Here is a 22,873-nt window from a genome sequence, read left to right as displayed (position 1 = left end):
ACTCTGAGCGTTCTGGACCCTTCCAGTGTGATTCACCCTCAACTGCCCACTCAGGGACTGGACGACTTCCTCCACCAGGAGGCGCTGCGGCCTTTCCACCCTCATTTTGAGCACAGATGGAATCAGGGGTAGCGCATCTCTTTTGACTCACTTGTTTCACAGACTGCACTGCTAATGGTCATCCCTGGCCATGTGGGAGGTGACCCAAAAGGATTCCCTTCCAGTTTGGGAGTCATTTAAGGACGCTCAGGGACTGGGAGAGCCTTCTCTTTGAGTGCTCTGACTCCTCCAGTGTGACTCGCCCTCGGTGCCCGCTCAGGGACTGGAAGGTTCACTCAGTGGAGCTCCAGAGAGACTTCCAGTGTGAGTCTCACAGAGGGTGGTGGGCTCAGGGACTGGAAAAACCTATACCAATGGGTCAGCCCTATCATTTCCATTCTGTGTTGGTATGAAATGCTTTTGGGACACTATCAAATTTTAACATCCACAGCTATGGCTAACATTACACCATAACAGAGTACTAATTTAATTTATAATTTAATTTATAATTTAATTGGATTAATGCTATTGCAATTTACTGTTTTTTATGTGCTGTAAGCTGCCCCGAGTCTTCAGAGAAGGGCGGCATAGAAATCTAATAAATAAATAAACAATTACTAGTTAAATAACCACTGCCCACATCTAGCATTAAAAGGAGACAGAGGCATTCTTCCTAGTTTTAAGGACCATTGCCAGGTCTAAAAGTAAGGAGGTAAGAAAAATATGAAATCTTATATTAATCATGAAACACACACATTTAAAAAGGGTAACTGACCTTTGATTTCTGCTTTTAAAAAAACACCACAATGGGTAAAACTACGCAGGCAAGAAAACTAGAAACCCTACTATCGATCAACAGCCACAGCATTAAAATCTTATGATATTAAATATTGAAATGTACATGATGTCTGGTATGATGTGTGTGTGGAAGGGACTTACAGTTTCAGAAATTCTTATACAGTTCACCTTCTATTTACTTGAAGTATCATTCTTGGGTTCCATTCCTTCTTCCATTTTCACTCTCAGCATTGCAGGCTGACGAATGAATCTTCTGTCTTCTAAGTTGCTGTACTGTGTCCCTTGGACATTAAAAAAACCCCAACCCAACATTACTTCAATTGCCATACTAAGAATGCACAAACCACTGTGATTAGACAAACCACTGTGTTATCCTTACTTACCGAGGAAGAAGGGACCATCAAGAAGTGAAAGACTATCCACCTCCCTCCATTATCCCAAAACTTTGAAGACGACAAGTCACAACCAAACTTACAGTGTAGAAGGCCACATCACAGCCAAAAGCTAGCAGGGTTTGAGCTGCTGACATTTTCTTGATCTCTTCTTTCTTCTTCTTTCACTTTCCTTTCTTCCTGAGTCATGCCAGGGTTTCCTTTCTGGTTCTAAGAACCACAGCCAGGGCTAAATTATGCCAGGCAGAAATCTATAAAATCTGTAATCAATCAAGGTCCACTGAGAATTAAGAAGGGCCATTGAAGTTACCTTTTCCTATTATATTTTCCTTTCTGGTTATAAGAACCACAGCCAGGGCTAAATTATGCCAGGCAAAATAAGTATAAAAAATCTATTATCAATTACTGGCCACAAATAGCATTTAAAAGGGCCAGTGAAGTTTTCTTTCTGGTTCTAAGAACCATCACCATGGCCGAATTATGCCAGGCAGAAACCTATACAATCTATAATCAATCAACAGCCACACTTAGCATTAAGAAGGGCCGTTGAAGTTTTCTTTCTGGTTCTAAGAACCCATGCCAGGGCTAAATTATGCCAGGCAGAAATCCATCAAATCTGTAATCAACCAATGGCCACACCTAGCATTAACATAGACCATTGAGTTTATCATGCTGCAGGAAGGGAAATGAATCTTCTTTCTTCTACGATGCTGCCATATGTGCCTTTGAGATAAAACAAAAACATTGTTTCAACTGCTGCCCTAACAAACCACAATCCACTGGGATTCCTATTACCTCAACCCTAATCCTAACCCTTACTTACCTAGGGAGAACAGACTATCAAGTAGTGAAAGACCATCCACCTCCCTCCATTATCCCAAAATCTTGGAGAAGACAAGTCACAACCGAAGTTACCTCGCTAAGTCGAAGCCCACATCACATCCAAAGGCTAACAGGGCTTGAGCTGCAGACATCTTCTTCATCACTTCTTTCTTCTTTCTTCTTCTTTCACTTTCATTTCTTCCTGAATCATGCCAGGGTTTCCTTTCTGGTTCTAAGAACCACCGCCAGGGCTAAATTATGCCAGGCAGAAATCTATAAAATCTGTAATCAATCAACAGCCACTTAGAATTAAGAAGGGCCATTGAAGTTACCTTTTCCTGTAACTTTTTCCTTTCTGGTTCTAAGAACCACAGCCAGGGCTAAATTATGCCAGGCAGAAATCTATAAAATCTGTAATCAATCACTGGCCACTGAGAATTAAGAAGGGCCATTGAAGTTACCTTTTCCTGTAACTTTTTCCTTTCTGGTTCTAAGAACCACAGCCAGGGCTAAATTATGCCAGGCAAAATAGGTTTAAAATCTATTATCAATTACTGGCCACACATAGCATTAAAAAGGGCCACTGAAGTTTTCTTTCTGGTTCTAAGAACCATCACCATGGCCGAATTATGCCAGGCAGAAATCTATCAAATCTGTAATCAATCAATGGCCACACCTAGCATTAATATAGACCATTGAGTTTATCATGCTGCAGGAAGGGAAATGAATCTTCTTTTCTTCTACGATGCTGCCATATGTGCCTTTGAGATAAAACAACAAAAACATTATTTCAATTCCTGTCCACTGTAGTAGTAGTAGTAGTAGTAGTAGTAGTAGTAGTAGTAGTAGTAGTAGTAATAATAATAATAATAATCATAATAATAACAACCCATTGTGATTATTATTACCTCAAACCTAAACCTAACCCTTATCTGCCTAGGAAGAACAGACTATCAAGTAGTGAAAGACCATCCACCTCCCTCCATTATCCCAAAATCTTGGAGAAGACAAGTCACAACCGAAGTTACCTCGCTAAGTCGAAGCCCACATCACATCCAAAGGCTAACAGGGCTTGAGCTGCAGACATCTTCTTCATCACTTCTTTCTTCTTCTTTCACTTTCATTTCTTCCTGAGTCATGCCAGGGTTTCCTTTCTGGTTCTAAGAACCACCGCCAGGGCTAAATTATGCCAGGCAGAAATCTATAAAATCTGTAATCAATCAACGGCCACTGAGAATTAAGAAGGGCCATTGAAGTTACCTTTTCCTGTAACTTTTTCCTTTCTGGTTCTAAGAACCACCGCCAGGGCTAAATTATGCCAGGCAAAAATCTATCAAATCGGTAATCAGCCAATGGCCACACCTAGCATTAACATAGACCATTGAGTTTATCATGCTGCAGGAAGGGAAATGAATCTTCTTTCTTCTACGATGCTGCCATATGTCCCTTTGAGATAAAACAACAAATCATTATTTCAATTCCTGTCCACTGTAATAATAATAATAATAATAATAATAATAATAATAATAATAATAATAATAATAATAATAATAAAAAATTGTGATTATTATTACCTCAAACCTAAACTTAACCCTTACTTACCTAGGAAGAACAGACTGTGATGTAGTGAAAGACAATCCACCTCCCTCCATTATCCCAAAATCTTGGAGAAGACAAGTCACAACCGAACTTACCTCGCTAAGTCGAAGGCCACATCAAAGCCAAAGGCTAAATGGGTTTGAGCTGCAGACATCTTCTTCATCACTTCTTTCTTCTTTCTTCCTCTATCACTTTCCTTTCTTCCTGAGTCATGCCAGGGTTTCCTTTCTGGTTCTAAGAACCCTTGCCAGGGCTAAATTATGCCAGGCAGAAATCTATAAAATCTGTAATCAATCAACGGCCACTTAGAATTAAGAAGGGCCATTGAAGTTACCTTTTCCTGTAACTTTTTCCTTTCCGGTTCTAAGAACCACCGCCAGGGCTAAATTATGCCAGGCAAAATAAGTACAAAATCTGTTATCAATTACTGGCCACACATAACATTAAAAAAGGCCACTGAAGTTTTCATTCTGGTTCTAAGAACCATCACCATGGCTGAATTATGCCAGGCAGAAATCTATACCATCAATAATCAATCAACAGCCACACTAAGCATTAAGAAGGGCCTTTGACGTTTTCTTTCTGGTTCTAAGAACCCTTGCCAGGGCTAAATTATACCAGGCAAAAATCTATCAAATCTGTAATCAACCAATGGCCACACCTAGTATTAACATAGACCATTGAGTTTATCATGCTGTAGGAAGGGAAATGAATCTTCTTTCTTCTACGATGCTGCCGTATGTGCCTTTGAGATAAAACAACAAAAACTTTATTTCAATTCCTGTCCACTGTAATAATATTAATCCATTGTGATTTGCTATTACCTCAACCCTAATCCTAACCCTTACTTACCTAGGAAGAACAGACTATCAAGTAGTGAAAGACCATCCACCTCCCTCCATTATCCCAAAATCTTGGAGAAGACAAGTCACAACCGAAGTTACCTCGCTAAGTCGAAGGCCACATCACAGCCAAAGGCTAACAGTGCTTGAGCTGCAGACATCTTCTTCATCACTTCTTTCTTCTTTCACTTTCACTTTCCTTTCTTCCTGAGTCATGCCAGGGTTTCCTTTCTGGTTCTAAAAACCCTTGCCAGGGCTAAATATCTTGTCTATCATTAGCATTACAACAACTTAACAATAGTAAATTAAGAGTAAAACTCAGCAGTATTTCAAAAAATACATGTCAGGTTATTACCAAGCCTGAATGCCATTTAGAAATATTCCAGGTATAAAAAGATGACAAATGTGTGTGACAAATCAAAATTCTTGAGGTGAGTGATACCTAGTGTGTGTCATGATTAACATTTTTACCAGTCAGAAACGTAACATATATTTTCAACAACAGCCCAGGCTAAAATTATTCGAAGGGGGAAAACTAGAAACTATTTATCTATCACTACTTTTTATCTATCACTGGCCACCCCTAACATTAAAAAGAGCTGTTGAGGCTTTTTTTCCCCCTGGTTCTAAGAACAATTGCCATGGATAAATTTACGCCAAGCAGAAAACTATAAAGTCTATTATAAATCACCGGCACACTTAACATTAAAAGGGCCCATTGTTTTCTGGTTCTAAGAACCAACATCGTGCCTAAATTGACCCAGGCAAGAAATCTACTCGGGATTTCAATGGCCACATCTCGAATGAAAAAGGATGGCACGTATTGACTTTCTATTTCGAGGACCTAACGTCTCACCCTAGCAAAAGTGGAGATATTAATTTATTGAAATGGCAATGGCTCGTATTAAAGTGCGTCACCAGATTTACTTTTGGTTCTACTGTAACATCTGGCTGCTACTAACGTTATTCCTAAGGAGGGGAAGGAGGGCTGGTGAGCCAAAAGGATTCCATTCCAGTTTGAGGCTTAGTGGGGACCCTCAGGGACTGGGAGAGCCTTCTCTCTGGGCGCTCTGGACTCCTCCAGTGTGATTCGCCCTCACCACATGCTCAGGGACTGGAAAGGTCACCCAGTGGAACTCCAGAGAGACATCCAGTGTGAGTCTTACAGAGGATCTACTCAGGAACTGAAAAACCTCCTCCACCAGAAGGCGTGGATGTCTGGTGTGAGTCACAATAGCCTTGGAAACAGTGCAGCCTTCTCCCTGAGAAACACCCCCATCAACTCATCTGCGCTCACGCATCAATGTAGGCAGGAGGACTGGTGAGCCAAAAGGACTCCAGTTTGAGACTCTCTGGGGATCCTCAGGGACTGGGAGAGCCTTCGATCTGGGCGCTCTGGGCCCTTCCAGTGTGATTCACCCACACCGCCCGCTCAGGGACTGGAAGACCTTCTGAAATTGGAGGCGCTGTGGCATTTCCACCATCATGTGTGGGTGCCTGGTGTCAGTCACAATGGCCTCAGAAACTATGCAGCCTTTCCCCAGAGAAATGCCCCCATCAACTCATCTGTGCTCAGGCCTGAAATGTCCAGTTTGAGAGTCACTTAGGGATCCTCAGGGACTGGGAGAGCCTTCACTCTGAGCTCACCAGACTCCTCCAGTGTGATTCACCCTCAATTGCCCACTCAGGGACTGGACGACTTCCTCCACCAGGAGGCATTGTGGCCTTTCCACCCTCATTTTGAGCACAGATGGAATCAGGGGTAGCACATCTCTTTTGACTCACTTGTTTCACAGACTGCACTGCGAACGGTCATCACTGGCCATGTGGAGGGTGACCCAAAAGGATTCCCTTCCAGTTTGAGACTCTTTGGGGATCCTCAGGGACTGGGAGAGCCTTCACTCTGAGCGTTCTGGACCCTTCCAGTGTGATTCACCCTCAACTGCCCACTCAGGGACTGGACGACTTCCTCCACCAGGAGGCACCGTGGCCTTTCCACCATGATGCATGGATGTCTGTTATGAACATGGATGGCCTTGGAAACAGTGCAGCCTTCTCCCTGAGAAGCGCCCCCATCAACTCATCTGTGCTCACGCATCAATGTAGGCAGGAGGACTGGTGAGCCAAAAGGATTCCAGTTTGAGACTCTTTGGGGATCCTCAGGGACTGGGAGAGCCTTCGATCTGGGCGCTCTGGGCCCTTCCAGTGTGATTCACCCTCACCGCCCGCTCAGGGACTGGAAGACCTCCTCCCACCAGGAGGCACCGTGGCCTTTCCACCATCATTTTGAGCACAGATGGAATCAGGAGTAGCGCATCTCCTTCGACTCACAGACTGCACTGCAAACGGTCATCACTGCCCATGCGGGAGGTGATCCAAAAGGATTCCCTTCCAGTTTGAGACTCTCTGGGGATCCTCAGGGACTGGGAGAGCCTCGTCTCTGAGCGCTCTGGACCCTTCCAGTGTGATTCACCCACACCGCCCGCTCAGTGACTGGAAGACCTTCTGAAATTGGAGGCGCTGTGGCATTTCCACCATCATGTGTGGGTGCCTGGTGTCAGTCACAATGGCCTCAGAAACTATGCAGCCTTTCCCCAGAGAAATGCCCCCATCAACTCATCTGTGCTCAGGCCTGAAATGTCCAGTTTGAGAGTCACTTAGGGATCCTCAGGGACTGGGAGAGCCTTCACTCTGAGCTCACCAGACTCCTCCAGTGTGATTCACCCTCAACTGGCCACTCAGGGACTGGACGACTTCCTCCACCAGGAGGCATTGTGGCCTTTCCACCCTCATTTTGAGCACAGATGGAATCAGGGGTAGCACATCTCTTTTGACTCACTTGTTTCACAGACTGCACTGCGAACGGTCATCACTGGCCATGTGGAGGGTGACCCAAAAGGATTCCCTTCCAGTTTGAGACTCTCTGGGGATCCTCAGGGACTGGGAGAGCCTTCACTCTGAGCGTTCTGGACCCTTCCAGTGTGATTCACCCTCAACTGCCCACTCAGGGACTGGACGACTTCCTCCACCAGGAGGCGCTGCGGCCTTTCCACCCTCATTTTGAGCACAGATGGAATCAGGGGTAGCGCATCTCTTTTGACTCACTTGTTTCACAGACTGCACTGCTAATGGTCATCCCTGGCCATGTGGGAGGTGACCCAAAAGGATTCCCTTCCAGTTTGGGAGTCATTTAAGGACGCTCAGGGACTGGGAGAGCCTTCTCTTTGAGTGCTCTGACTCCTCCAGTGTGACTCGCCCTCGGTGCCCGCTCAGGGACTGGAAGGTTCACCCAGTGGAGCTCCAGAGAGACTTCCAGTGTGAGTCTCACAGAGGGTGGTGGGCTCAGGGACTGGAAAAACCTATACCAATGGGTCAGCCCTATCATTTCCATTCTGTGTTGGTATGAAATGCTTTTGGGACACTATCAAATTTTAACATCCACAGCTATGGCTAACATTACACCATAACAGAGTACTAATTTAATTTATAATTTAATTTATAATTTAATTGGATTAATGCTATTGCAATTTACTGTTTTTTATGTGCTGTAAGCTGCCCCGAGTCTTCAGAGAAGGGCGGCATAGAAATCTAATAAATAAATAAACAATTACTAGTTAAATAACCACTGCCCACATCTAGCATTAAAAGGAGACAGAGGCATTCTTCCTAGTTTTAAGGACCATTGCCAGGTCTAAAAGTAAGGAGGTAAGAAAAATATGAAATCTTATATTAATCATGAAACACACACATTTAAAAAGGGTAACTGACCTTTGATTTCTGCTTTTAAAAAAACACCACAATGGGTAAAACTACGCAGGCAAGAAAACTAGAAACCCTACTATCGATCAACAGCCACAGCATTAAAATCTTACGATATTAAATATTGAAATGTACATGATGTCTGGTATGATGTGTGTGTGGAAGGGACTTACAGTTTCAGAAATTCTTATACAGTTCACCTTCTATTTACTTGAAGTATCATTCTTGGGTTCCATTCCTTCTTCCATTTTCACTCTCAGCATTGCAGGCTGACGAATGAATCTTCTGTCTTCTAAGTTGCTGTACTGTGTCCCTTGGACATTAAAAAAACCCCAACCCAACATTACTTCAATTGCCATACTAAGAATGCACAAACCACTGTGATTACACAAACCACTGTGTTATCCTTACTTACCGAGGAAGAAGGGACCATCAAGAAGTGAAAGACTATCCACCTCCCTCCATTATCCCAAAACTTTGAAGACGACAAGTCACAACCAAACTTACAGTGTAGAAGGCCACATCACAGCCAAAAGCTAGCAGGGTTTGAGCTGCTGACATTTTCTTGATCTCTTCTTTCTTCTTCTTTCACTTTCCTTTCTTCCTGAGTCATGCCAGGGTTTCCTTTCTGGTTCTAAGAACCACAGCCAGGGCTAAATTATGCCAGGCAGAAATCTATAAAATCTGTAATCAATCAAGGTCCACTGAGAATTAAGAAGGGCCATTGAAGTTACCTTTTCCTATTATATTTTCCTTTCTGGTTATAAGAACCACAGCCAGGGCTAAATTATGCCAGGCAAAATAAGTATAAAAAATCTATTATCAATTACTGGCCACAAATAGCATTTAAAAGGGCCAGTGAAGTTTTCTTTCTGGTTCTAAGAACCATCACCATGGCCGAATTATGCCAGGCAGAAATCTATACAATCTATAATCAATCAACAGCCACACTTAGCATTAAGAAGGGCCATTGAAGTTTTCTTTCTGGTTCTAAGAACCCATGCCAGGGCTAAATTATGCCAGGCAGAAATCCATCAAATCTGTAATCAACCAATGGCCACACCTAGCATTAACATAGACCATTGAGTTTATCATGCTGCAGGAAGGGAAATGAATCTTCTTTCTTCTACGATGCTGCCATATGTGCCTTTGAGATAAAACAAAAACATTGTTTCAACTGCTGCCCTAACAAACCACAATCCACTGGGATTCCTATTACCTCAACCCTAATCCTAACCCTTACTTACCTAGGGAGAACAGACTATCAAGTAGTGAAAGACCATCCACCTCCCTCCATTATCCCAAAATCTTGGAGAAGACAAGTCACAACCGAAGTTACCTCGCTAAGTCGAAGCCCACATCACATCCAAAGGCTAACAGGGCTTGAGCTGCAGACATCTTCTTCATCACTTCTTTCTTCTTTCTTCTTCTTTCACTTTCATTTCTTCCTGAATCATGCCAGGGTTTCCTTTCTGGTTCTAAGAACCACCGCCAGGGCTAAATTATGCCAGGCAAGAAATCTATAAAATCTGTAATCAATCAACAGCCACTTAGAATTAAGAAGGGCCATTGAAGTTACCTTTTCCTGTAACTTTTTCCTTTCTGGTTCTAAGAACCACAGCCAGGGCTAAATTATGCCAGGCAGAAATCTATAAAATCTGTAATCAATCACTGGCCACTGAGAATTAAGAAGGGCCATTGAAGTTACCTTTTCCTGTAACTTTTTCCTTTCTGGTTCTAAGAACCACAGCCAGGGCTAAATTATGCCAGGCAAAATAGGTTTAAAATCTATTATCAATTACTGGCCACACATAGCATTAAAAAGGGCCACTGAAGTTTTCTTTCTGGTTCTAAGAACCATCACCATGGCCGAATTATGCCAGGCAGAAATCTATCAAATCTGTAATCAATCAATGGCCACACCTAGCATTAATATAGACCATTGAGTTTATCATGCTGCAGGAAGGGAAATGAATCTTCTTTTCTTCTACGATGCTGCCATATGTGCCTTTGAGATAAAACAACAAAAACATTATTTCAATTCCTGTCCACTGTAGTAGTAGTAGTAGTAGTAGTAGTAGTAATAATAATAATAATCATAATAATAACAACCCATTGTGATTATTATTACCTCAAACCTAAACCTAACCCTTATCTGCCTAGGAAGAACAGACTATCAAGTAGTGAAAGACCATCCACCTCCCTCCATTATCCCAAAATCTTGGAGAAGACAAGTCACAACCGAAGTTACCTCGCTAAGTCGAAGCCCACATCACATCCAAAGGCTAACAGGGCTTGAGCTGCAGACATCTTCTTCATCACTTCTTTCTTCTTCTTTCACTTTCATTTCTTCCTGAGTCATGCCAGGGTTTCCTTTCTGGTTCTAAGAACCACCGCCAGGGCTAAATTATGCCAGGCAGAAATCTATAAAATCTGTAATCAATCAACGGCCACTGAGAATTAAGAAGGGCCATTGAAGTTACCTTTTCCTGTAACTTTTTCCTTTCTGGTTATAAGAACCACAGCCAGGGCTAAATTATGCCAGGCAAAAATCTATCAAATCGGTAATCAGCCAATGGCCACACCTAGCATTAACATAGACCATTGAGTTTATCATGCTGCAGGAAGGGAAATGAATCTTCTTTCTTCTACGATGCTGCCATATGTCCCTTTGAGATAAAACAACAAATCATTATTTCAATTCCTGTCCACTGTAATAATAATAATAATAATAATAATAATAATAATAATAATAATAATAATAATAATAATAAAAAATTGTGATTATTATTACCTCAAACCTAAACTTAACCCTTACTTACCTAGGAAGAACAGACTGTGATGTAGTGAAAGACAATCCACCTCCCTCCATTATCCCAAAATCTTGGAGAAGACAAGTCACAACCGAACTTACCTCGCTAAGTCGAAGGCCACATCAAAGCCAAAGGCTAAATGGGTTTGAGCTGCAGACATCTTCTTCATCACTTCTTTCTTCTTTCTTCCTCTATCACTTTCCTTTCTTCCTGAGTCATGCCAGGGTTTCCTTTCTGGTTCTAAGAACCCTTGCCAGGGCTAAATTATGCCAGGCAGAAATCTATAAAATCTGTAATCAATCAACGGCCACTTAGAATTAAGAAGGGCCATTGAAGTTACCTTTTCCTGTAACTTTTTCCTTTCCGGTTCTAAGAACCACCGCCAGGGCTAAATTATGCCAGGCAAAATAAGTACAAAATCTGTTATCAATTACTGGCCACACATAACATTAAAAAAGGCCACTGAAGTTTTCATTCTGGTTCTAAGAACCATCACCATGGCTGAATTATGCCAGGCAGAAATCTATACCATCAATAATCAATCAACAGCCACACTAAGCATTAAGAAGGGCCTTTGACGTTTTCTTTCTGGTTCTAAGAACCCTTGCCAGGGCTAAATTATACCAGGCAAAAATCTATCAAATCTGTAATCAACCAATGGCCACACCTAGTATTAACATAGACCATTGAGTTTATCATGCTGTAGGAAGGGAAATGAATCTTCTTTCTTCTACGATGCTGCCGTATGTGCCTTTGAGATAAAACAACAAAAACTTTATTTCAATTCCTGTCCACTGTAATAATATTAATCCATTGTGATTTGCTATTACCTCAACCCTAATCCTAACCCTTACTTACCTAGGAAGAACAGACTATCAAGTAGTGAAAGACCATCCACCTCCCTCCATTATCCCAAAATCTTGGAGAAGACAAGTCACAACCGAAGTTACCTCGCTAAGTCGAAGGCCACATCACAGCCAAAGGCTAACAGTGCTTGAGCTGCAGACATCTTCTTCATCACTTCTTTCTTCTTTCACTTTCACTTTCCTTTCTTCCTGAGTCATGCCAGGGTTTCCTTTCTGGTTCTAAAAACCCTTGCCAGGGCTAAATATCTTGTCTATCATTAGCATTACAACAACTTAACAATAGTAAATTAAGAGTAAAACTCAGCAGTATTTCAAAAAATACATGTCAGGTTATTACCAAGCCTGAATGCCATTTAGAAATATTCCAGGTATAAAAAGATGACAAATGTGTGTGACAAATCAAAATTCTTGAGGTGAGTGATACCTAGTGTGTGTCATGATTAACATTTTTACCAGTCAGAAACGTAACATATATTTTCAACAACAGCCCAGGCTAAAATTATTCGAAGGGGGAAAACTAGAAACTATTTATCTATCACTACTTTTTATCTATCACTGGCCACCCCTAACATTAAAAAGAGCTGTTGAGGCTTTTTCCCCCCCTGGTTCTAAGAACAATTGCCATGGATAAATTTACGCCAAGCAGAAAACTATAAAGTCTATTATAAATCACCGGCACACTTAACATTAAAAGGGCCCATTGTTTTCTGGTTCTAAGAACCAACATCGTGCCTAAATTGACCCAGGCAAGAAATCTACTCGGGATTTCAATGGCCACATCTCGAATGAAAAAGGATGGCACGTATTGACTTTCTATTTCGAGGACCTAACGTCTCACCCTAGCAAAAGTGGAGATATTAATTTATTGAAATGGCAATGGCTCGTATTAAAGTGCGTCACCAGATTTACTTTTGGTTCTACTGTAACATCTGGCTGCTACTAACGTTATTCCTAAGAAGGGGAAGGAGGGCTGGTGAGCCAAAAGGATTCCATTCCAGTTTGAGGCTTAGTGGGGACCCTCAGGGACTGGGAGAGCCTTCTCTCTGGGCGCTCTGGACTCCTCCAGTGTGATTCGCCCTCACCACATGCTCAGGGACTGGAAAGGTCACCCAGTGGAACTCCAGAGAGACATCCAGTGTGAGTCTTACAGAGGATCTACTCAGGAACTGAAAAACCTCCTCCACCAGAAGGCGTGGATGTCTGGTGTGAGTCACAATAGCCTTGGAAACAGTGCAGCCTTCTCCCTGAGAAACACCCCCATCAACTCATCTGCGCTCACGCATCAATGTAGGCAGGAGGACTGGTGAGCCAAAAGGATTCCAGTTTGAGACTCTCTGGGGATCCTCAGGGACTGGGAGAGCCTTCGATCTGGGCGCTCTGGGCCCTTCCAGTGTGATTCACCCACACCGCCCGCTCAGGGACTGGAAGACCTTCTGAATTTGGAGGCGCTGTGGCATTTCCACCATCATGTGTGGGTGCCTGGTGTCAGTCACAATGGCCTCAGAAACTATGCAGCCTTTCCCCAGAGAAATGCCCCCATCAACTCATCTGTGCTCAGGCCTGAAATGTCCAGTTTGAGAGTCACTTAGGGATCCTCAGGGATTGGGAGAGCCTTCACTCTGAGCTCACCAGACTCCTCCAGTGTGATTCACCCTCAACTGCCCACTCAGGGACTGGACGACTTCCTCCACCAGGAGGCATTGTGGCCTTTCCACCCTCATTTTGAGCACAGATGGAATCAGGGGTAGCACATCTCTTTTGACTCACTTGTTTCACAGACTGCACTGCGAACGGTCATCACTGGCCATGTGGAGGGTGACCCAAAAGGATTCCCTTCCAGTTTGAGACTCTTTGGGGATCCTCAGGGACTGGGAGAGCCTTCACTCTGAGCGTTCTGGACCCTTCCAGTGTGATTCACCCTCAACTGCCCACTCAGGGACTGGACGACTTCCTCCCACCAGGAGGCACCGTGGCCTTTCCACCATGATGCATGGATGTCTGTTATGAACATGGATGGCCTTGGAAACAGTGCAGCCTTCTCCCTGAGAAGCGCCCCCATCAACTCATCTGTGCTCACGCATCAATGTAGGCAGGAGGACTGGTGAGCCAAAAGGATTCCAGTTTGAGACTCTTTGGGGATCCTCAGGGACTGGGAGAGCCTTCGATCTGGGCGCTCTGGGCCCTTCCAGTGTGATTCACCCTCACCGCCCGCTCAGGGACTGGAAGACCTCCTCCCACCAGGAGGCACCGTGGCCTTTCCACCATCATTTTGAGCACAGATGGAATCAGGAGTAGCGCATCTCCTTCGACTCACAGACTGCACTGCAAACGGTCATCACTGCCCATGCGGGAGGTGATCCAAAAGGATTCCCTTCCAGTTTGAGACTCTCTGGGGATCCTCAGGGACTGGGAGAGCCTCGTCTCTGAGCGCTCTGGACCCTTCCAGTGTGATTCACCCACACCGCCCGCTCAGGGACTGGAAGACCTTCTGAAATTGGAGGCGCTGTGGCATTTCCACCATCATGTGTGGGTGCCTGGTGTCAGTCACAATGGCCTCAGAAACTATGCAGCCTTTCCCCAGAGAAATGCCCCCATCAACTCATCTGTGCTCAGGCCTGAAATGTCCAGTTTGAGAGTCACTTAGGGATCCTCAGGGACTGGGAGAGCCTTCACTCTGAGCTCACCAGACTCCTCCAGTGTGATTCACCCTCAACTGCCCACTCAGGGACTGGACGACTTCCTCCACCAGGAGGCATTGTGGCCTTTCCACCCTCATTTTGAGCACAGATGGAATCAGGGGTAGCACATCTCTTTTGACTCACTTGTTTCACAGACTGCACTGCGAGCGGTCATCACTGGCCATGTGGAGGGTGACCCAAAAGGATTCCCTTCCAGTTTGAGACTCTCTGGGGATCCTCAGGGACTGGGAGAGCCTTCACTCTGAGCGTTCTGGACCCTTCCAGTGTGATTCACCCTCAACTGCCCACTCAGGGACTGGACGACTTCCTCCACCAGGAGGCGCTGCGGCCTTTCCACCCTCATTTTGAGCACAGATGGAATCAGGGGTAGCGCATCTCTTTTGACTCACTTGTTTCACAGACTGCACTGCTAATGGTCATCCCTGGCCATGTGGGAGGTGACCCAAAAGGATTCCCTTCCAGTTTGGGAGTCATTTAAGGACGCTCAGGGACTGGGAGAGCCTTCTCTTTGAGTGCTCTGACTCCTCCAGTGTGACTCGCCCTCGGTGCCCGCTCAGGGACTGGAAGGTTCACCCAGTGGAGCTCCAGAGAGACTTCCAGTGTGAGTCTCACAGAGGGTGGTGGGCTCAGGGACTGGAAAAACCTATACCAATGGGTCAGCCCTATCATTTCCATTCTGTGTTGGTATGAAATGCTTTTGGGACACTATCAAATTTTAACATCCACAGCTATGGCTAACATTACACCATAACAGAGTACTAATTTAATTTATAATTTAATTTATAATTTAATTGGATTAATGCTATTGCAATTTACTGTTTTTTATGTGCTGTAAGCTGCCCCGAGTCTTCAGAGAAGGGCGGCATAGAAATCTAATAAATAAATAAACAATTACTAGTTAAATAACCACTGCCCACATCTAGCATTAAAAGGAGACAGAGGCATTCTTCCTAGTTTTAAGGACCATTGCCAGGTCTAAAAGTAAGGAGGTAAGAAAAATATGAAATCTTATATTAATCATGAAACACACACATTTAAAAAGGGTAACTGACCTTTGATTTCTGCTTTTAAAAAAACACCACAATGGGTAAAACTACGCAGGCAAGAAAACTAGAAACCCTACTATCGATCAACAGCCACAGCATTAAAATCTTATGATATTAAATATTGAAATGTACATGATGTCTGGTATGATGTGTGTGTGGAAGAGACTTACAGTTTCAGAAATTCTTATACAGTTCACCTTCTATTTACTTGAAGTATCATTCTTGGGTTCCATTCCTTCTTCCATTTTCACTCTCAGCATTGCAGGCTGACGAATGAATCTTCTGTCTTCTAAGTTGCTGTACTGTGTCCCTTGGACATTAAAAAAACCCCAACCCAACATTACTTCAATTGCCATACTAAGAATGCACAAACCACTGTGATTACACAAACCACTGTGTTATCCTTACTTACCGAGGAAGAAGGGACCATCAAGAAGTGAAAGACTATCCACCTCCCTCCATTATCCCAAAACTTTGAAGACGACAAGTCACAACCAAACTTACAGTGTAGAAGGCCACATCACAGCCAAAAGCTAGCAGGGTTTGAGCTGCTGACATTTTCTTGATCTCTTCTTTCTTCTTCTTTCACTTTCCTTTCTTCCTGAGTCATGCCAGGGTTTCCTTTCTGGTTCTAAGAACCACAGCCAGGGCTAAATTATGCCAGGCAGAAATCTATAAAATCTGTAATCAGTCAACGGCCACTTAGAATTAAGAAGGGCCATTGAAGTTACCTTTTCCTGTAACTTTTTCCTTTCTGGTTCTAAGAACCACAGCCAGGGCTAAATTATGCCAGGCAAAATAGGTTTAAAATCGATTATCAATTACTGGCCACACATAGCATTAAAAAGGGCCACTGAAGTTTTCTTTCTGGTTCTAAGAACCATCACCATGGCCGAATTATGCCAGGCAGAAATCTATCAAATCTGTAATCAATCAATGGCCACACCTAGCATTAACATAGACCATTGAGTTTATCATGCTGCAGGAAGGGAAATGAATCTTCTTTTCTTCTACGATGCTGCCATATGTGCCTTTGAGATAAAACAACAAATCATTATTTCAATTCCTGTCCACTGTAGTAGCAGTAGTAGTAATAATAATAATAATAATAATAATAATAATAATAATAATAATAATAATAATAATAATAACCCATTGTGATTATTATTACCTCAAACCTAAACCTAACCCTTATCTGCCTAGGAAGAACAGACTATCAAGTAGTGAAAGACCATCCACCTCCCTCCATTATCCCAAAATCTTGGAGAAGACAAGTCACAACAGAAGTTACCTCGCTAAGTCAAAAGCCACATCACATCGAAAGGCTAACAGGGCTTGAGCTGCAGATATCTTCTTGATCACTTCTATCTTCTTCTTTCACTTTCATTTCTTCCTGAATCATGCCAGGGTTTCCTTTCTGGTTCTAAGAACCACCGCCAGGGCTAAATTATGCCAGGCAGAAATCTATAAAATCTGTAATCAATCACTGGCCACTGAGAATTAAGAAGGGCCATTGAAGTTACCTTTTCCTGTAACTTTTTCCTTTCTGGTTCTAAGAATCACCGCCAGGGCTAAATTATGCCAGGCAGAAATCTATAAAACCTGTAATCAATCACTGGCCACTGAGAATTAAGAAGGGCCATTGAAGTTACCTTTTCCTGTAACTTTTTCCTTTCTGGTTCTAAGAACCACCACCAGGGCTAAATTATGCCAGGCAGAAATCTATAAAATCTGTAATCAATCAACAGCCACTTAGAATTAAGAAGGGCCATTGAAGTTATCTTTTCCTATAACTTTTTCCTTTCTGGTTATAAGAACCACAGCCAGGGCTAAATTATGCCAGGCAAAATAGGTTTAAAATCTATTATCAATTACTGGCCACACATAGCATTAAAAAGGGCCAGTGAAGTTTTCTTTCTGGTTCTAAGAACCATCACCATGGCCGAATTATGCCAGGCAGAAATCTATCAAATCTGTAATCAATCAATGGCCACACCTAGCATTAACATAGACCATTGAGTTTATCATGCTGCAGGAAGGGAAATGAATCTTCTTTTCTTGTACGATGCTGCCATATGTGCCTTTGAGATAAAACAACAAATCATTATTTCAATTCCTGTCCACTGTAATAATAATAATAATAGTAAATCATTGTGATTATTATTACCTCAAACCTAAACCTAACCCTTACTTACCTAGGAAGAACAGACTACCAAGCAGTGAAAGACCATCCACCTCCCTCCATTATCCCAAAATCTTGGAGAAGACAAGTCACAACCGAAGTTACCTCGCTAAGTCAAAGGCCACATCACATCCAAAGGCTAACAGGGCTTGAGCTGCAGATATCTTCTTGATCTCTTCTTTCTTCTTCTTTCACTTTCCTTTCTTCCTGAGTCATGCCACGGTTTCCTTTCTGGTTCTAAGAACCACCGCCAGGGCTAAATTATGCCAGGCAGAAATCTATAAAATCTGTAATCAATCACTGGCCACTGAGAATTAAGAAGGGCCATTGAAGTTACCTTTTCCTGTAACTTTTTCCTTTCTGGTTATAAGAACCACAGCCAGGGGTAAATTATGCCAGGCAAAAATCTATCAAATCTGTAATCAACCAATGGCCACACCTAGCATTAACATAGACCATTGAGTTTATCATGCTGCAGGAAGGGAAATGAATCTTCTTTCTTCTACGATGCTGCCATATGTCCCTTTGAGATAAAACAACAAATCATTATTTCAATTCCTGTCCACTGTAATAATAAAATTAATAATAATAATAATAATAATAATAAAAAAAAATTGTGATTATTATTACCTCAAACCTAACCCTAACCCTTACTTACCTAGGAAGAACAGACTGTGATGTAGTGAAAGACCATCCACCTCCCTCCATTATCCCAAAATCTTGGAGAAGACAAGTCACAACCGAACTTACCTCGCTAAGTCGAAGGCCACATCAAAGCCAAAGGCTAAACGGGTTTGAGCTACAGACATCTTCTTCATCACTTCTTTCTTCTTTCTTCCTCTATCACTTTCCTTTCTTCCTGAGTCATGCCAGGGTTTCCTTTCTGGTTCTAAGAACCCTTGCCAGGGCTAAATTATGCCAGGCAGAAATCTATAAAATCTGTAATCAATCAACGGCCACTTAGAATTAAGAAGGGCCATTGAAGTTACCTTTTCCTGTAACTTTTTCCTTTCTGGTTCTAAAAACCACAGCCAGGGCTAAATTATGCCAGGCAAAAATCTATAAAATCTGTAATCAATCAACGGCCACTTAGAATTAAGAAGGGCCATTGAAGTTACCTTTTCCTGTAACTTTTTCCTTTCTGGTTCTAAGAACCACCACCAGGGCTAAATTATGCCAGGCAGAAATCTATAAAATCTGTAATCAATCACTGGCCACTGAGAATTAAGAAGGGCCATTGAAGTTACCTTTTCCTATAACTTTTTCCTTTCTGGTTCTAAGAACCACAGCCAGGGCTAAATTATGCCAGGCAAAATAGGTCAAAGGCTAAACGGGTTTGAGCTGCAGACATCTTCTTCATCACTTCTTTCTTCTTTCTTCCTCTATCACTTTCCTTTCTTCCTGAGTCATGCCAGGGTTTCCTTTCTGGTTCTAAGAACCCTTGCCAGGGCTAAATTATGCCAGGCAGAAATCTATAAAATCTGTAATCAATCAACGGCCACTTAGAATTAAAAAGGGCCATTGAAGTTACCTTTTCCTGTAACTTTTTCCTTTCTGGTTCTAAGAACCACCGCCAGGGCTAAATTATGCCAGGCAAAAATCTATCAAATCGGTAATCAACCAATGGCCACACCTAGCATTAACATAGACCATTGAGTTTATCATGCTGTAGGAAGGGAAATGAATCTTCTTTCTTCTACGATGCTGCCATATGTGCCTTTGAGATAAAACAACAAAAACTTTATTTCAATTCCTGTCCACTGTAATAATATTAATCCATTGTGATTTACTATTACCTCAACCCTAATCCTAACCCTTACTTACCTAGGAAGAACAGACTATCAAGTAGTGAAAGACCATCCACCTCCCTCCATTATCCCAAAATCTTGGAGAAGACAAGTCACAACCGAAGTTACCTCGCTAAGTCGAAGGCCACATCACAGCCAAAGGCTAACAGGGCTTGAGCTGCAGACATCTTCTTCATCACTTCTTTCTTCTTCTTTCACTTTCCTTTCTTCCTGAGTCATGCCAGGGTTTCCTTTCTGGTTCTAAAAACCCTTGCCAGGGCTAAATATCTTGTCTATCATGAGCATTACAACAACTTAACAATAGTAAATTAAGAGTAAAACTCAGCAGTATTTCAAAAAATACATGTGAGGTTATTACCAAGCCTGAATGCCATTTAGAAATATTCCAGGTATAAAAAGATGACAAATGTGTGTGACAAATCAAAATTCTTGAGGTGAGTGATACCCAGTGTGTGTCACGATTAACATTTTTACCAGTCAGAAACGTAACATATATTTTCAACAACAGCCCAGGCTAAAATTATTCGAAGGGGGAAAACTAGAAACTATTTATCTATCACTACTTTTTATCTATCACTGGCCACCCCTAACATTAAAAAGAGCTGTTGAGGCTTTTTCCCCCCCTGGTTCTAAGAACAATTGCCATGGATAAATTTACGCCAAGCAGAAAACTATAAAGTCTATTATAAATCACCGGCACACTTAACATTAAAAGGGCCCATTGTTTTCTGGTTCTAAGAACCAACATCGTGCCTAAATTGACCCAGGCAAGAAATCTACTCGGGATTTCAATGGCCACATCTCGAATGAAAAAGGATGGCACGTATTGACTTTCTATTTCGAGGACCTAACGTCTCACCCTAGCAAAAGTGGAGATATTAATTTATTGAAATGGCAATGGCTCGTATTAAAGTGCGTCACCAGATTTACTTTTGGTTCTACTGTAACATCTGGCTGCTACTAACGTTATTCCTAAGAAGGGGAAGGAGGGCTGGTGAGCCAAAAGGATTCCATTCCAGTTTGAGGCTTAGTGGGGACCCTCAGGGACTGGGAGAGCCTTCTCTCTGGGCGCTCTGGACTCCTCCAGTGTGATTCGCCCTCACCACATGCTCAGGGACTGGAAAGGTCACCCAGTGGAACTCCAGAGAGACATCCAGTGTGAGTCTTACAGAGGATCTACTCAGGAACTGAAAAACCTCCTCCACCAGAAGGCGTGGATGTCTGGTGTGAGTCACAATAGCCTTGGAAACAGTGCAGCCTTCTCCCTGAGAAACACCCCCATCAACTCATCTGCGCTCACGCATCAATGTAGGCAGGAGGACTGGTGAGCCAAAAGGATTCCAGTTTGAGACTCTCTGGGGATCCTCAGGGACTGGGAGAGCCTTCGATCTGGGCGCTCTGGGCCCTTCCAGTGTGATTCACCCACACCGCCCGCTCAGGGACTGGAAGACCTTCTGAATTTGGAGGCGCTGTGGCATTTCCACCATCATGTGTGGGTGCCTGGTGTCAGTCACAATGGCCTCAGAAACTATGCAGCCTTTCCCCAGAGAAATGCCCCCATCAACTCATCTGTGCTCAGGCCTGAAATGTCCAGTTTGAGAGTCACTTAGGGATCCTCAGGGATTGGGAGAGCCTTCACTCTGAGCTCACCAGACTCCTCCAGTGTGATTCACCCTCAACTGCCCACTCAGGGACTGGACGACTTCCTCCACCAGGAGGCATTGTGGCCTTTCCACCCTCATTTTGAGCACAGATGGAATCAGGGGTAGCACATCTCTTTTGACTCACTTGTTTCACAGACTGCACTGCGAACGGTCATCACTGGCCATGTGGAGGGTGACCCAAAAGGATTCCCTTCCAGTTTGAGACTCTTTGGGGATCCTCAGGGACTGGGAGAGCCTTCACTCTGAGCGTTCTGGACCCTTCCAGTGTGATTCACCCTCAACTGCCCACTCAGGGACTGGACGACTTCCTCCCACCAGGAGGCACCGTGGCCTTTCCACCATGATGCATGGATGTCTGTTATGAACATGGATGGCCTTGGAAACAGTGCAGCCTTCTCCCTGAGAAGCGCCCCCATCAACTCATCTGTGCTCACGCATCAATGTAGGCAGGAGGACTGGTGAGCCAAAAGGATTCCAGTTTGAGACTCTTTGGGGATCCTCAGGGACTGGGAGAGCCTTCGATCTGGGCGCTCTGGGCCCTTCCAGTGTGATTCACCCTCACCGCCCGCTCAGGGACTGGAAGACCTCCTCCCACCAGGAGGCACCGTGGCCTTTCCACCATCATTTTGAGCACAGATGGAATCAGGAGTAGCGCATCTCCTTCGACTCACAGACTGCACTGCAAACGGTCATCACTGCCCATGCGGGAGGTGATCCAAAAGGATTCCCTTCCAGTTTGAGACTCTCTGGGGATCCTCAGGGACTGGGAGAGCCTCGTCTCTGAGCGCTCTGGACCCTTCCAGTGTGATTCACCCACACCGCCCGCTCAGGGACTGGAAGACCTTCTGAAATTGGAGGCGCTGTGGCATTTCCACCATCATGTGTGGGTGCCTGGTGTCAGTCACAATGGCCTCAGAAACTATGCAGCCTTTCCCCAGAGAAATGCCCCCATCAACTCATCTGTGCTCAGGCCTGAAATGTCCAGTTTGAGAGTCACTTAGGGATCCTCAGGGACTGGGAGAGCCTTCACTCTGAGCTCACCAGACTCCTCCAGTGTGATTCACCCTCAACTGCCCACTCAGGGACTGGACGACTTCCTCCACCAGGAGGCATTGTGGCCTTTCCACCCTCATTTTGAGCACAGATGGAATCAGGGGTAGCACATCTCTTTTGACTCACTTGTTTCACAGACTGCACTGCGAGCGGTCATCACTGGCCATGTGGAGGGTGACCCAAAAGGATTCCCTTCCAGTTTGAGACTCTCTGGGGATCCTCAGGGACTGGGAGAGCCTTCACTCTGAGCGTTCTGGACCCTTCCAGTGTGATTCACCCTCAACTGCCCACTCAGGGACTGGACGACTTCCTCCACCAGGAGGCGCTGCGGCCTTTCCACCCTCATTTTGAGCACAGATGGAATCAGGGGTAGCGCATCTCTTTTGACTCACTTGTTTCACAGACTGCACTGCTAATGGTCATCCCTGGCCATGTGGGAGGTGACCCAAAAGGATTCCCTTCCAGTTTGGGAGTCATTTAAGGACGCTCAG

General features: G+C 43.8%; 2 long non-coding RNA genes across 2 annotated transcripts; both read right to left on the bottom strand.

Annotated features, from left to right (window-relative positions):
• Window positions 1–609: 609 nt before the first annotated feature.
• On the bottom strand, window positions 610–8,287 carry LOC139166997 (uncharacterized). The gene is made up of 6 exons (XR_011559066.1): window positions 4,595–8,287; window positions 3,746–4,395; window positions 3,080–3,497; window positions 2,145–2,812; window positions 1,313–1,952; window positions 610–1,118 (listed from the first exon to the last, which is right to left on the bottom strand). It is a non-coding gene; the product is annotated as an uncharacterized lncRNA (long non-coding RNA).
• Window positions 8,288–8,396: 109 nt separating this feature from the next.
• LOC139166998 (uncharacterized) lies at window positions 8,397–13,127 on the bottom strand. The gene is made up of 6 exons (XR_011559067.1): window positions 12,015–13,127; window positions 11,166–11,815; window positions 10,503–10,920; window positions 9,591–10,259; window positions 8,759–9,398; window positions 8,397–8,564 (listed from the first exon to the last, which is right to left on the bottom strand). It is a non-coding gene; the product is annotated as an uncharacterized lncRNA (long non-coding RNA).
• Between the last annotated feature and the right edge of the window lie 9,746 nt (window positions 13,128–22,873).

This window comes from Erythrolamprus reginae, chromosome 4, assembly GCF_031021105.1.
Source record: "Erythrolamprus reginae isolate rEryReg1 chromosome 4, rEryReg1.hap1, whole genome shotgun sequence".
NCBI classification, from domain to species: domain Eukaryota; kingdom Metazoa; phylum Chordata; class Lepidosauria; order Squamata; family Dipsadidae; genus Erythrolamprus; species Erythrolamprus reginae.
Note: the sequence above shows the minus strand (reverse complement) of the source record. Positions and strands in the feature narration are given on the sequence as shown.